Genomic DNA, 16,424 nt, shown 5'->3' with positions numbered 1-16,424 from the left:
CTTTAAGATCATGGTCAACAAGAGAGAGGAAAAATCAACCAGAATCTGACCTGTTCGTAGAAAATATACGGTAGTGGACAAAAGACTCAAACCAAAAAGACAAATATTTTCTATGAAGCAGCAGAAGAAATGATTCTGCAATCGATAATTGTATATTTCCTGCCATTCATTTCTTCTCCAGGTATTACTTTGCACATCAATATAAATTTGTGAATTTGCCTTGTCAAGAAACATTCCAGACATAGCTCACACCTTTATAGATACATGTCAGAAATGCCCTTTGAGGTCCATGAAGTCCTATGTGACGTGGACCCACCTTTCAGGATGACAGCTGACTCTGGAGGTAGGCAAATTTTAATGATTTGGGGGGCACAGAAAGTCCTTGACTCCCCTCAGATGTATTACTTTCAATTAGCTACAATGCTGACCTCCAAATCTACTTGGCTTCCTAATTCTGCCATTAGTCATTCCTTTGAGTTGGGTATTAACCATCAGAGGTCACCATTAAAATGTACACATGCTTTGCGGAAGGGGAGTGTGGCCTGTTAACATCCATTTACACATTTACCTGGATTTATTAGGCTCATAAGCTGTCACTTGAGAGCACAGCCTACAAGAAACAGAATGCACTGAACGGGTAAGTCAGCCTGGGGAGGGTGGGAGTCAGGGAGAGAGGGAGGGAAGGAAAAGGACAACGGAGTTAATGGGATATATGCAAATATCAAAGGGGGCAGCCTGCAACTTGGCCACTAGAAACCCTAGCAGGAAATATTTAGGAACAAATTGGCAAATAAAATAAATTTGAACAAGCTCAGCGTACTGCTCAAACATATGACTCCTGGAAGGTTTGCTTTATTTTATTTGTTACTTGTAATTAGTGAGGTAAACACACAACTTGGGACCTGAGGACACCAAAATCAAAGATTCTAAGGCTGCTTCATCACAGTTTGTATTTCACCCATGGATTTATTTGTAAATTAAGGTGTGTGCAATGTATCCATTAGATTGGATGCAAGACTACGGGCAGAAATCTGAAATCAAGTAATTTAATCTCCGTGCCTCATTTTATCCATCTGGAAAAAAAAAAATAGCTATAGCTATTTCCTACCAATTCTCACAGGGTTGGTACAAGATTTAAATGAGCTTCACAATCTTTTTTCAAGATTCTCTAGAAGCTGCTTGCAATATATCAAAGTATTTAAACTGTGTTCCCCATTGTATAAATTCAAAGTACTTGTCAGCACCCCATGAATGTTTTACTAAGGTCACTGGAAGGAAACACACTTATTCCAGGTTTCTATTTTCCACTCTAATCTATATAGAGCAAAGTTTTTGATCCTATCAGCTGTTTGATCTTGGCAGTTATAATCAAGGAGTTTCCTATAAAAAGAAAGAAAGGGCTATGTACTCGTAGAGACTTTCAAAAGCACTGCACTAAGAACCTGGGGACTGAGGTTCTAGCCCCTCACTTTTCGACTGCCTGGGGCCACCGAGCAAGACCCTAAGACTCCCTTCCCTGTGAGATGGGGAAACATCATTTGGCCGGTGCCCGACTCTCCCATCTTCCCAGGCACTGCGGTGCCTCTCATTCACGGTGCCCTTGCCCTGCAGGCCTTCTTTCTGTTCCTCAAACACTCCAGCTACTTTTAGCTCTAGGGTCTTTACACCTGCTATTCCCGCAGTCTGGTGCATTTCTCTGTCAGATCTTGGCCTCGCTGGCTCTTTCTTCTCATTCGAGTTCAGCTAAAACGTCCTCTTTTCTGAGGTGACTCTCCTGACCGGCCACCCCACTGCCAGGTTTTATTTGTTTCAGATCGCCACGCCCTGCTTTTATTGCTTTCAGAATCTTCAACTGCTTTCTGTTATTATCTAACTTATTCAGTCATTAGGGCCCACCTCCCACTGGAATATGGTCTCAGGAAAGCAGGGGACTTGTCTACACTGTTAAAAGCTAAACATTTAGCACTAAAAACAAAAACATACCAAAATGTGAGATCTGGACACATACGTCCTCTAGGCGAATATTTCTTGAAGAAATGAATGAAGTATCTTGGCATTGAGAGCCAAGTGGTATGGTTTTCTTTGCAGCCATGCTCCTAACTGAATCTGTGACTTCAGTCAAGTCTATTAACGTTATGGGTTTGGATTCTTTATCCTAGAATTGGATCTGTGAGGCATAAATGCTTCTGCTCTGCCCTGCTGCACACACAACGGGCATCTTTGGTTGATCTCGTCACTCCATCCCACAGAGCCAGACAGGCCTCATGTGCTTTGTCGACACAGCTCTCCGAGCAGCCACTATCAAGAGTTCGTGGATGGCACTGGAGGTAAACACTCTTCTGCCTCCATTTTATTAGATGATCTCTAACGATGCTTTTAGGGTCTGCTCAAATATCTATGACTTAAGACAAGGGCCGAAGGAAATCATACATTAAAGTCCCTTCTATTTCTGGATCTATGTCAAAAGTAATATGTTTAAAACACTGTCAAGTCAAATCCAAAGTGCCCGAATATTAGGTCCATGCACCAGACCTAGAGAGAGGGCATCAAGAGGTACCACTGAGAAAGCTAAGTTTACAAGGTCATAAGAGGGCATGGATGTGTCCGAAAGGCGGATTCCTGATAACTATGTACTGATTTTCCTCCTCTTCTGAATTTCTATAAAAGTCACATAAGACTTCCCAACATTTTGAAGAAGAGTAAACTTCACTTTCCTGCTTTGTCCTCAATTCCAATCCCATTTAGGAATCACAGCCAGTGGGACTTTGTTGGAGTCCAGTTGGTAAGAATTTCCACACTCATCCCCACTCCCACCGCTCTCCCCGCGGTGTCCTCATTGTTTCAAGCCTCATCATCTCTCAGTGGAGCTTTTCCCACTTGGCCTTTTAGCCTTTCTAGTTTGGCCTTCTCCCAACTCTGCTGACACCCAACACAAGACTGCAGTTTGTAAAACAAAATTCCTACCTTTCCAACCATATCACTCCCCTGCTGAAAATCCTTTAATGACTTCCTTTCTCTAATACCTCAGTCTGCAGAGTCCTTCCTCACCTGGGCATCCATGGCCTTTACCTTCCTCCTCACGATCCTGCACGGTCTACCTTCCCTCCAGGCCCACTTCTCTTTCTCTGAGTTCTGTGTCGTCTGTCCCATCCTAGTTGCTTTGGCTGATGTGGCTCCACCTCCAAGGCTTGAATCATTCATTACTTCCCCTGAAGATCTCTATCTCCAAGCCCGTGCCCAGGTTGGGATAGGATTCCCTTGATGCAAATATATTACACCGACTCTGTACTTATCCCATCACTTGTTATATTATATTTTAATTATATTTCACTTTCCCTCTTCCACCAGAGTTCTTAGGGAACAGAAATGCTTACTGTTATCTCTGCTTCCTCCATGGCTAGCACAGTGGCCTCCACAAAGCAGGTTGCTATGCTTTAAATGTGTCCCCTCCAAAATTCATGTGTTGAAACCTAATGGCTAATGTGATGGTATTAAGAGATGGAGACTTTAAGAGGTGATTAGGTCATGAGGGCTCCTATGCTCATGAATAGGATTAAGACCCTTACAAAAGAACATCTTTCTGTGCTTTTCCTACTGCCTTTTGCCATGTGAGGACGCAGGATTCCTCCCCTCCAGAAGGTGCAGCCCTCACAAGACAACCAAACCCGCTGGCACTTGATCTTGGACTTCCCAGCCTCTAGAACTACGACAAATAAAGTTCTGCTCTTTATAAATTATCCAATCTCAGGAGTTTTGTTGTAGCAGCATACAATGGACCAAGACACAGGTGTTTAATAAATATATACCGCTAGTAAATTTTAAAAATGTGACCTATTCCCTGCTTTGAGGATCTGCCCATGTCTGAGCTTTTTCTTTCCTATTGTATTAAATAGCGATGCCTTACAGAGTGTTCACTACATATTATATATTTAGCATGAATTGTAAATGTGTGATTTTTATTATAAAACACTTCCATAGTTATTTGGCAAACACTTTTTTACATACTTTAAAAACCGTTGGCTAATTTTTATCTCTGTTTGAAATAGGTATTGTTAATATCCTCATTTTATAGAAGACAAGACTGAGGCGGAAAGGTACCAAGTAACTTGCTTCGGGTGACACAGTCAGCAGGGGCTGGAGTGGAGGCGTGGTGCTCTTGGAATGGATGGACACCTGCATATACAAAGGATCAAATCATGGGTAACCCCCCTGATTATTGTATTAGGTAGAATCAATTATTAGAACTAGCCAACTGCTTGTCAGCTCTGTCTACCTTTACAAAAAGACGTACTTTTGTCATAATACTATCTCCTAGTCCTTCTTCAGAATAAAGAGAAAAGGATGTGGAGTCCCCAAGAAAGGCTGAGAGGACACAAAGCAAACTGCACAGACCTCTCTGTTGCCCTTGCTAGGCGCCACCTGCTCCCCCCTCTGCTCCTCACTTGTGATATATTGGCACATAAGCAGTATTGATACTCATGAGAAAAATTACAGTCATCAAGGTTATCTCCCCAAGAAGCAACTCTCTTTCTTTATTAATATGCTTCAGATTGTTGCAACACTACAAAGCCAAAAATAAGTTTTCTTTGATCAATAAATTGTAGGCTGAGAAAGAAAATACTAATTTTCCATTTCTTTGAGATCCAGCACTAATATATAACAGAGCTTTCCAAAAGGGTTCTCAGAAACCTGATATAGAATTATCTGAAATTACACTTGACTATCCCTACGAGATCATTCTGTTCTCTGCCACTTTAGAGGGGTGTCTTCTGGACTTGGCAGGCATTTTTTATAGAAATCTTTGTGTACAGATATATTTTTCTATTTCAGTACAAGCTGGGTAAAGAAAGCATAATACATCTCTAAGTCAGTTTCTAAGAGAAAGATTGTTGAACTCTCTCTCTCCTCTGTCAGTTTTGGGCTTCAAAACATGCCTCTTTCACCTCGAACTAGAACTTCATTTTAAATCCAGTATAAAAAGGAATATCAGGCTTTGCTTTCCATGCAAAAAAATGTATATAATATCAAATAGTGTACAAACTAGAACAATGCTGTGAATAAATATGAATAGTCATGATAAAATAACAGCAACTGTACCAGAGGCACATTTAATCATATAAAAGAAAATACATTTTTAAATCAAAGAAGCAGAGTTCGTTAGTAAAAAGAGAACTGGATGGACACTAGGATTAGAGTTGTGATGCTAATTTTGCCAAGGGTTTGGGTGACTCATTTAACTTCTTGAGGCTTCCTTAGTTGCCTAATCTCTAAAACAATGGCTCTCGATCAGGGGTGATTTTATCCCCATGGGGACATTTGGCAATTTTGGACACATTTTCACACATGAGTTGGGGAGTGGCATGGGGGTTGCTACTAGCATCAAGAGGGTAGAGGCCAAGGATGCTGCCAAACATCCTACAAGCCCTGGGATAGGCCCCCCACAACAAAGAATTATCTGGCCCAAATTGGTAATAATGTTGATGTTGAGAAAACCTGCTCTAAAATAAGCAAATGATGCCCTGTAAAGAATCTATCATCTTTGTGATCCCAAGAGGTATGATCCAAACACTAGGTCCATTCCTTGCTAATTTCCACAAGCATTAGGGATTTGTGCTTTCCTCATTTCCCTCTATGTTTTTAAGTTTAGCCTTCTTAACCATTATGAGGAAAAATCACAAAGATAAGCCTGAAAAGGGCAAGAAGTTAACTGATTCAGTGAATCATTTAACAGATATTTATTGAGAGTTTTCAACGTTCTGCTCATTTTTCAAAGATACTGCCATAAAGAACTGACACAGCACTTAGCAGTGTTCCTGAGTTCCAATCCACGATATCTTCAAAATAAATTTTTGGATTCAGTGGGTTAAATTCTTCAGGTACCACGAACTGCATATGGAATAATGGAAACTGATTCACCACCGTGCATACTTACAATAGTCAATCAAAGAAAACGTTCTGGTGGCAAACTTTAAATTCTTAGTAATTTCAAAGACAAGATAGCCTGAGCATTTGTTTTCACAGACTCATGTTGTGAAATTAATTACAATACAGTAAAGTCTTATAAAGTCAGGCTAATTGAAAGGCCAGGCGAGTGGAAAGAAATCTTTGAATTATAAAATATCTGAAGGAAACAGTTTTGTGCTATTTCACATTCCCAAAGCATACTTTTCACTAAATCTTTAAATCAGTACTAAAATAAGTGTGCAATCCTTATTTTTTTTTTACCCACCTGCATCATAAGTGAGGAAATTGAGGTTCAGAGATAGGATACCTTGAGCCAAGCTACCCAAAGGTTGGAGTGAAGGGCTACTTTAATGAATCTACGCAAATGATTTATAGCTATTGCACCAAAGCACCAGCTCAAGTAATGGTCCCATGACAGTCACGGAAATGCACCACTCCCATCTCCCACTGCAGGGTGCAATATCCTAGCTGCTGTCTCTCTGGACCTAATACCACATTCACACAGAATCCTTGCTTCTCCTGGAATGCTCCCAGCCAACGATTATACAGGCCTCTTCCTGTGGGACATGGTATTCCTCCAGCAGATAACTTTGGCTGGAGGACTCTGGAACAGACTGGCCCAAACTTTCTTGGAACTGTGCTACAGTCTGAGACTTCCTACTTAATCTGTCTTCCTTCCTCTCCTTCTGTCACAGGTGACAGACCTACATTATGGTCTGAAAGCTTCCCTTGCTACTCCTGCTTTCATCTCTTTATCCTTCAAAGGCGGTTCCCCTCAATAAATCTCTTGTGTGTATAGTACCATCTTGGCATTTGCATCCCAAAGGGTTTGAACTAACCTAGGCCTTTTCTGCCCCAGGCAGTAATAAGCATTTTCAGAGAGCTTACCGTGTGCTAGGCAGTGTGCTAATTATAAGGATCTCATTTAATTCTCACATCATCCCAATTAAGTGTGCATGTATTATTATTCCAATCTTACAGTTAAAGCACTGTCCCAAGATTTCGCAGTCATTTCTTGGCAAACCTAGGCTTTAAACCTGGGTGGTCTGATACTGTGGACTCAAGTTCTCTAAACCACTACTCTCTATTGCCATAACCAACTTTATGTATTAAAGGTAAACATTACTAGCAAAGCCTATTTAAATTCATTTCCCAATTAAAATTCTTTTTTTCAACATTGCTTATGTTATTTTTTCTTACACTATAATTTATTTTCTATTTTTAAATTTATTTTTAGATTCCCAAATAATACATGGACGTGTTCCTATTGTAATAGAATCAAACAATGCAGAGGCAGGAATACTATTTATAACCAACTAACTACTGACCATAGCTTTTGAGGAGGTGAATTTCAATTAGTAGTTCCCTAACTGAATTATTTTTTATTCCAAATGAGTCAAGTTTAGTGATATTTGAACCTACAATTTGAATCTTGGTGTTTAGCTAAGAATAAATGATGGGGCTTTTGGGGACCATGGTTGCCTTAGATTTTAAGGAGAAAACTGGGCTGGGCATGGTGGCTCATGCCTGTAATCCTAGCACTCTGGGAGGCCGAGGCGGGTGGATTGTTTGAGCTCAGGAGTTCGAGACCAGCCTGAGCAAGAGCGAGACCCCGTCTCTACTAAAAATAGAAAGAAATTAATCGGACAACTAAAAATATATAGAAAAAATTAGCCGGGCATGGTGGCGCATGTCTGTAGTCCCAGCTACCCGGGAGGCTGAGGCAGGAGGATCGCTTGAACCCAGGAGCTTGAGGTTGCTGTGAGCTAGGATGACGCCACGGCACTCTAGCCTGGGCAACACAGTGAGACTCCCTCTCAAAAAAAAAAAAAAAAAGGAGAAAACTTAGGGGAAAATGTAGCCCTTAGTATAAATTATAAAGAATAAATGCTCATAACTGCAGTGAGGAGCCAACCTTTTAAAGGAGATAAAATGTCAATGCAGGTGCCCTCAGATTTTTTTTTTTTTTTTTTTAAAGCCGAAGTGGAAGTTGCTCCCCTCTCAGAAATCATTTTATAGACTCAGAGACTAGCCCAGCCTCTTGAATTAGACTTCCACAACCAGCCCAGGTAGCCTAACTTCCTCGGAGTCTCCTTCCTGTGATCTTTCCTTTGTTGTGCAAATTCAACTTTGGTCACCTACACACTCTTCTTTAACAAAAGTTTCTTATTTTTGAGAGTATGATCTTGGATCTCAGCTTCAAGGTCTTCCCGGAGTTTAGCCGAGAGATGACTTTGTTATTTGCAAATCCAAGTTGACTCCTGTACTCTCACTTGATGCTAATGCCCTTTACTTCTCATTCAAAGTTTTAGAATATCTTCTCTCAGCAAACAGAGAAGGCACGGATAAGGAGGCCTTCCCTTCTCCAGTGCCACATTTCAACTTGATCTTTTCACTCTCTCTGTCAAATTCAAATGTCACTCCACTATTCATGTGTATGTGGAGGGTTCTATAATAATATACACCTCTTTGGCTTCTTTAAAAATTGCTTCAATTTCTCCAAAGTCAAAGGCCTTTTCAACCTTTGGAAATTATCTATGGAATCCATTAACATGACTTACTCGGTACACAATACCGATGCTGTTGAGTGTTCACGAGAAAAGAGAGAACGTAAAGTTAAAAAAAAGAAAGAATGAAAGAAAGCAAATAAAGGTTTAATTAAAAAAAAGCAAAAAGTCAAAATAAAAGAATGATTTAGACGTGTAATTTTTTCATGAAGAATTCTGACTTATGCGGGTACAACCTCTGAATAATTTTTCCTTCTTGTAGAGATAAACTCGCACGGTTTATTTTAACTGGTATCTCCTCTAACAGATAGTAGTGACTATTTTCCTGGTAATACAAGTGAAAGTTCAGTAAATTTAGCTCTCACAACCTAGCAAGTGAGTTTTTAATCCGGAGAATTTGCTGAATTAACTCCTTTTCATTTTCCACAAATAAATCAAAATCTGACTAGATCCACCATTCCCTCAGTAAAATTAAGCAATATTATAAAGCCATGTTTTAACAACTACGTACCTCTATGAGAAAATACTCAAAAATGTTATCAAAAGAAAAGGGCAGAGTCCTGCTGTATATGCAGAATCCACTCAATTTTGTCAGTATGGACAGATAGAGAGAGAGAAAGAAGAAAAAAGCTGGACAGAAAACAAAACCCAAAAATGATCTTTCTGGGAACTAAGGTGGCTCTTTTGACAGTTGGTTCCAGGGAGGCGGGAGTCATAATGTTTCAAGATTGAGTTCCTTTGTTTGGGCCTAAGGGAGACTGGGGACCAGCATTCCTCCTTGGGCCACATCCCTGTGAGAAGCACAATGTGGACACCAAGCTTGTCCAAACGTATCCCGTGCATATGCTGATTTTTATAGCCTTATTTATGCCTCATAAAGCTCATGAATAAAACTGATAGTTGTCTATGAGTTTTATTCCCACTATCTTTGAATTCATTCCTGGTCTTGTAGGACCAAGGATAAGGCAGTTAACCCTGGTTATCTTTGGGTATGGAGAGGAGAAATACCCCCTTTGGTTTCATAAATTTTCTGTGCATATGTATTGCTTTTACAATTAAAATGTCATATGGTAAAATAAAGGGTTACATGAATTTTACATAAGGTTCGAGGAGGTTGATACTTCCTATGTGTTTAACTTCTTAAACGAATGAATACTTTAAGCCTTCAGGGCAATCCTAGAGACATATATGAAACAGGGACCCTGGATCTGCCACCGCCTTCATATATGAGCCCCTTTGCAACTCTCACAACTTTTCTTCAAGGTAGCAGGATGCTACCATTGAATTCCCCTCTTTTGTAATTCCCCATCCTCACCAAACCCTTTGGGTCCCTGGTCCATAACTTGACTCCTAGGCAATGACCTGTCTCTTCTGTGTTTCCCACTGTCCTTGACTCCCACACACCGTTACCTGAAACCATGCATTTTTTGTCAACTCCTCTAGTGCTGCTTCCAACTCTCCTATCTATACACCTCTTTTAAAATATGGTTTGGAGATGATGCAATTTAAATGTATACACACTGCTTTCCAAAGAGCAGGATCTCTCTCTGTCTCTCCTCTACCCTTATTATGATGTGCTAATTTGACTGTGTTGCATTTGGAAAGAGGCCGTTGTCATGATGTTATATCTATTTGGCCCGCATCTCTCGATGCCACACCTCTACTCTAATTGCTCCATTCATACTGTGAATTTTCCAATCTTCCCTTAGGAAAGCTCCCTGGAATTTCAGAAGAGCAGCATGATGCCAGATTGTATGGATTGGAACATTTTCAATTCGTGAGATTCAACTGGCAATATTAAAGAATTAATTATAATGAAAATGCAAAGAAACAGAATCTTCAGTGAATTCCATCTGGGAACAGTCTTTTCTTAGGCCTCATACAATTTTTTGATCCAACTTAGTCTCCTATTTTCTTTTGCATCCATGTAATGTGAAATATTGAATACTATGAGATATTGCACCTAAAAATTTGATACAGGCTATCATCAGATTTCAACTTGTTCTCAAAACAATTTATTACCCCCAAAAGGTGACTATGTATCTAGCCTACATTCCACATATACATGAACATTTTCTCCCCCAAGGCCTTGACTTATATTTCAATTACTCTGAGATGTTATTACATATATATAAAAGGACTGAATATGACTCAATAGTAAATAGCCAAAGATTTACACATCCTTTATTGAGTTAAAACAGCTATTAATCTCAGTGGGGAGAACCTATTTCCATTTGGCACCATGAGTGAAAAGGAGAAAGACTATGGTATTCATGCCCTGCCAAACAAAATTCTTTGCTGTTTGCCTGAATGATTTTTTAGGTACATAGGCTCATCTCTCATGTTTAGGAACAATGATGAAGTTGTTGCCAGGAAAACAGCTTCTGTGTGTCATATATGGATTAGCCTCCTCCTTGCCCTGCAAGTTCACTGTCAATCATTTTAATGTCCCAGCCTAACATACATTTTGCAGTGTGTATGTTGGTGTCAAGTCACAATATGGCAGAATAAAGAAAAAGTGACAAGGGAATTGATATCCAGTTCATGTCAAGGCATGTACACATATGGCCAAGTGAACAAATTAATAAGTCTAATGCAGAAATAAGGGAACACATTGCCTGCATTAGTAATTTGGATGAGGCATAATAAAAGGGGATAAAAATAATAACAAAGGACATGGTACAGACAGGTTAATTCAATAATTTTATTGTACTAGTGTGCAAAACAGTCTCATAAAATTATCATACCTCATCTACTGTAAACTGATTATATCTGAACATAAAGGTTCACTCAGAAGGTCTATGTTTTATGATTTCTGTGACCTAAGTAAAGAAAGGAACAGAGCTAAAGTATCAAAATTTGCATTTGTTGTTTGGAGTACAGACTGGATATACATTTTAATAAAAACAACAATAAATGTGAATACTAAACACACAGTAGATGACAAAACTGATTGTAGAGGCCGGGCGCCGTGGCTCACGCCTGTAATCCTAGCACTCTGGGAGGCCGAGGTGGGCGGATCGTTTGAGCTCAGGAGTTCGAAACCAGCCTGAGCAAGAGCGAGACCCCGTCTCTACTAAAAACAGAAAGAAATTATCTGGACAACTAAAAATATATAGAAAAAATTAGCCGGGCATGGTGGCGCATGCCTGTAGTCCCAGCTACCCGGGAGGCTGAGGCAGAAGGATCACTTGAGCCCAGGAGTTTGAGGTTGCTGTGAGCTAGGCTGATGCCACGGCACTCACTCTAGCCTGGGCAAAAGAGTGAGACTCTGTCTCAAAAAAAAAAAAAAATCTGATTGTAGGGAAGGGACTTGGGTAATCCCTTACTCACAGAAAATGGCTGTGAATCCTGTTGAATTTCCTCAGTCGACAGGCCCTTCCTATATGCAACCGAGATCTTTGGATTAAGCTGACACTGTAGGACATCAGTTTAGTTTCTTTTTGCTCTTCGTAGTTTAATGAATATACCAGATTTTTCTCATAATAATAATAACTGTGTCAGTGAACAAAAGGGTTGGTTATCTCTGGTGAAGATTAAAACTCAACTACTTATATGCATCAATAGTTAAAACTGGTATCATTAGGACCTTGCTCGAGGTCCAATGTGTAATATTTCGGTCTTCTGGGTTATTAAAGAACTACAACACACCGATTATTGATTTTGTTCACGAATGGAAACCATGTAGATATTCCAAAATAAAACAAAATATAAAGGGGATGTTTGCAGAAACATCCCTTCAAACATATTTAAAATAATATAATGTATTTAAAACATTCTATGAAAATGTAAGTTCAGTAATTTTTATTAGTCAAAATTCTTTATTTCTTTGCATCTTTCCCAAAGAGAAGCCCATTAAAGAAGTTACTTGTTTTGAAACAGAGAGATAGAGAGAGAGAGAGAGAGAAACCCAGAGAGAACTGAGAAGAATCTATGCATCTATGCTTGGGCAAAACAACCAATCAAAGGAAAGAATGCATTTGCTACCATAGTTCTCTCTTTTTCTGACAATGAACGGAGGTACAAACTCTGAAATACAAGAAAATAAGTGCATGAGAAATAACCAGACACAAATTTTCCATTATGTAGTTGTTCCCTGTCTTTTTCTGAGCCTCCAAAATTGTTTTGATTATAATCAAATAAAACAGTATAGTTTTAGCTCATTAGAACTTTAAAGAGATTTAAAACAGTGAAAGTCCCAAACAAAAAACAAAATTAAGAAATGGCTGAGGCAATAAATCTGGTGAATGGCAAAGATGGGAGTCCAGTTCTTCTTCCAACTTATTCTGGAAATATCTTTGCTCTGATGCACTTAATATGGCTCAATAAATTCACCATATAGTCTAGGACACATATGTTGAATGCCTAAGATATGTACATTGGGTCTTAATATAATTCAATCTAATGAGTTCTAGAATGAACAGAGAACTCAGGGTGAGGAGGGATGTTTAAAACTTTGGTTCTTCATTGACGGGTACAAATCCTCTCAGTATGCAATGGCTTTGGATGATGAGACACCTATGTATGTCTCTTCATTGTTCTCTTTATTTCTAGCAAATAGAATTAGACTATTTTTGTTAAAGGAGCATGACTCCAGCCTTGTCTTCCCCAATAAACAAGGTCAGAGATGAGAAAGGTAAAGAAAAACTGTTTCACCTTATCTGATATAGTCAATCTAAAATTTAGGATGTTTGAGATTTATCACCAAATTCCAAGGTGGACAATTTGACATATGAAAGGACTAGCCAAAGGGCAAAGATGGAATAACAAACCTCTTCTCTGTTGGGATCCCTCAGCCTCCTCTCCCCTATACCCTGCCTTGCCAGATGCCTGGTTAGGAATTCTGGTAAAGGCAAAAGAAATTGGCTGGAGACAACTTAGGAAGTTATTCTAATTTGGAATTTATAAAATTCTTTACGTAAGCCACTCTGAAAGGCAAGAAAATAAGACTTTTCCTAATTTCATGGCATGAGGTTATACCATATGGCCAATAAAATTCTCTAATATTTTTCCAGCCAAAAGATTTCTATCTTCATTTCATTTACTCTAAGGCCCTAAGGACAGCACATGTAGTAGGGATAGGGAACATAATAGTTACCAGTTTCTAGGACAAAATTTGGGAAATTCTTGTACCAAAATTAACATTAAAAAACCAAAGAATGGATGGTTCACTTTTATCATTAGTATTAACATAAGAAATAAGCTGCGTTTAACAGGTTTATAGGATTTGAATTTGGGTAAACCAACATTCATAAGAAATGTTATATTTTTGTTCAATGCTCTGGACTGCTCTTTAGTTTTCTTATAAAATGTCAGCTTTCTGCTGTGTGCAAAATTGGTCAAGGAAAAGCTAATACAGAGAAACAAATAATAGTTTCAAGAATCTTTTAAGCTAAGTCAAAATTACTGTTTCTTGGTGAACATTTCATTACTCTGTATCCATTTTATCAAATGAGAGCTGTTCGGTTATAATTAGTTCTTTGGGGTTCTGTCCTCTTTACTTAAAAAAAAAATTAAAAGCCTTTAAAAGTGTTCTATTTGCCCATAAGGTCTAGCTGTATTAAGCAGATCTTGCCTTACCATTTTCTAATATACAGTAAAAATACCATAAAGTTTTGCAATTAGTTAAAAAGTCAAAAACTCAGCAAGAAGTCCAGTTTTCCCTCTCAACTATTCGTTAATGAAGGTTTCAACGTTAATTGCCTTTTCATTAAAAATTCTTTAAAACCCTTCCGTACAAAATCAAATTAGCTACTAAGCTTTGGAACAATCTCTGTAATTCTGTTGTGGTCTCCCCTGTTCATTATTTGGATTGGTGAGATTAAAGAGTGAGTGCGTGCTTTTTAGATACTCCAAAAAACTGACTTTAAATTTTTTGAGTTATTATGGAATTCCTTTATTCAATCCTTCTCTGAAAGGAGTCATATTAGGAAGAATCCCATTATCATGAGCACTGATTTTAAAAAGGCTACAATACCATAGAGTTATGCCCATGCTCCAGAAGTCTGCCTATGGAAACAGTGCTTTTGTTCATTTGTTCCTGCAAGGATGTAAGCTTACTTGTGCAAGGCATAAGCACCTACCATTCTTCTTGTTCTAGACAAAGGCTCAGATCCTCATCTCTAACTTAACTCTGCAAATCCTTGAGCAAATTACTGATGGAGCTACAGACTTTCCTTCTACCAATGGGGATAATTATAGTATAACCTCATTAAATTATAAATGAGGCAATGCAAGTACAGCATTTAGCACAGTGTATAGCCCTATGCTGCCTGTTGTGGAAAAGGCAGAGATAATCCTTGCATTCAAAATGCCTCCAGTCAAGTAGGAGAGAAATAATGTGTATCGATCTCTACAATGAAAGCAGAGAGACTGAGGGGTCTTAAATGATATCCGGAAGGGGTGCAAGAAGAATTAAGAGAGAGGGATGGATAAGGGTGAAAAAAGGACAGAAATAAATACCTACTGGTTGTCTTCTGTGGGCCCAGTCCTCTGCTGGATATTTTTGAATAACTTCACACTGAAGAAGAGGTTAGGCTATCCATGAAAGCCCTACAGAAGTTGCTGTTGTGAATGGGATGCCTTGTGGACAAATCAGATTTGAACCCTTCTTGTATGGTTACGGTTTAAGAGTACAGACTTTAGAGATACAAGGATTTGAAGTCTTGCTCTACATCGGACTATTAATTTCATCTCTCTAAGCCTTAGTTTTCTCACTGGAAAATATAAATGATAATATCTATTCCTCTAGGTTTCTCCAAGTTTTTTGGTTTAACTGAGATAATTCATGTTAACCTTAACCCCAGAGACAAGAACACTTTCAATAATTATTACTTAGTAAAAGTGAGAGGAACATGGAGGTTAAGCCCTCTTATTTGCCAAATTTCATTCCAATACATCATTTTGAAGATTAATTAAAATTATTATAAAGGCATTTTATTTATAATATATATCGAAAATCACAAAAATAAATACAACAATACCCCTCCAAATCTTTATTCTTTCTCGTAGTGTCTCTCCTGGACTCAGGATCCACCTTTACAACATACCCGTTTATTGATCCTGCAGTCACGTGTCACATTCCTTATCTTCAAAACCAAATATATCTGTTTTTCCAATAGCAACTTTTTTTCTTTCTTCCTTCCTTTCTTCCTTCTTTCCTTGCTTCCTTCCTTGCTTCCTTGCTTTCATTTTAAAATCCATATCAACAACACAATCTCCTATGCAACTTTTCAATTATTGCCAATTTCTCCCATGCCCTTGTCTACCAGAGATGACTGCCCCCTGATTCAAGCTGAGAAATATCTTTTGAATCCCATCCCCACCTTCTTCACCTCTATTGCCACAGCCTCAGCTCAGGCTGTTTTCACCTGGAGGACAGCAGTGTTACACCCACAGGCACCCTGCCCAGGGTCTGTCCCCCTCTAGTTCCCTTTCACACTACCACCAAAGCTAGTGTTCAAAAATATAAATTGAGTCACGTCAGTCACCTGTTTAAAACATTTTCAGTAGCTCCCGGTTCCTCTAGAATTAAGGTCCATAAGCAATTTTATGACCTTCCTAGCTTCATTTCCCAATAAGCTATGGCCTTCCTCCTACAATATGGGTTATTAGCAATGCACTCAACATGTCATCTACACTCAGCATTCCCACACAGTTCTTGCCTTTTGATTTTCTCTTTATTCTTCAGGATACAGTTAAAATATCATGTGCTCCCTAGATAGTCCCTCGCTCAGTGGCAGAGATTGGTCCCACCTTTGGGGTTCATCACTATATGACTCTCTGAACCTCAGTTTACTCTTCCATAAAATGATAATAAATGATTCCTGTCCTGAAAAGAGAACAGTTTGAGAACTAAATGGAACAATGTTTATTTAATGCTGGAAAACTATAAATCAATACAGAAATATTGCCAGGCACAGAGCCAAGAGCTTTATAGACATTACTCATTCA

At 38.9% G+C, this 16,424-nt stretch overlaps 1 pseudogene; it reads left to right on the top strand.

Annotated features, from left to right (window-relative positions):
* The first annotated feature begins 273 nt into the window (after positions 1-273).
* LOC105819492 overlaps positions 274-16,424 on the top strand; it is a 40,946-nt pseudogene continuing 24,795 nt past the window's right edge.

This window comes from Propithecus coquereli, unplaced genomic scaffold (genome assembly GCF_000956105.1).
Source record: "Propithecus coquereli isolate 6110/MARCELLA unplaced genomic scaffold, Pcoq_1.0 Scaffold483, whole genome shotgun sequence".
Classification (NCBI taxonomy): domain Eukaryota; kingdom Metazoa; phylum Chordata; class Mammalia; order Primates; family Indriidae; genus Propithecus; species Propithecus coquereli.
This window is presented reverse-complemented; position numbering and strand designations above follow the sequence as displayed.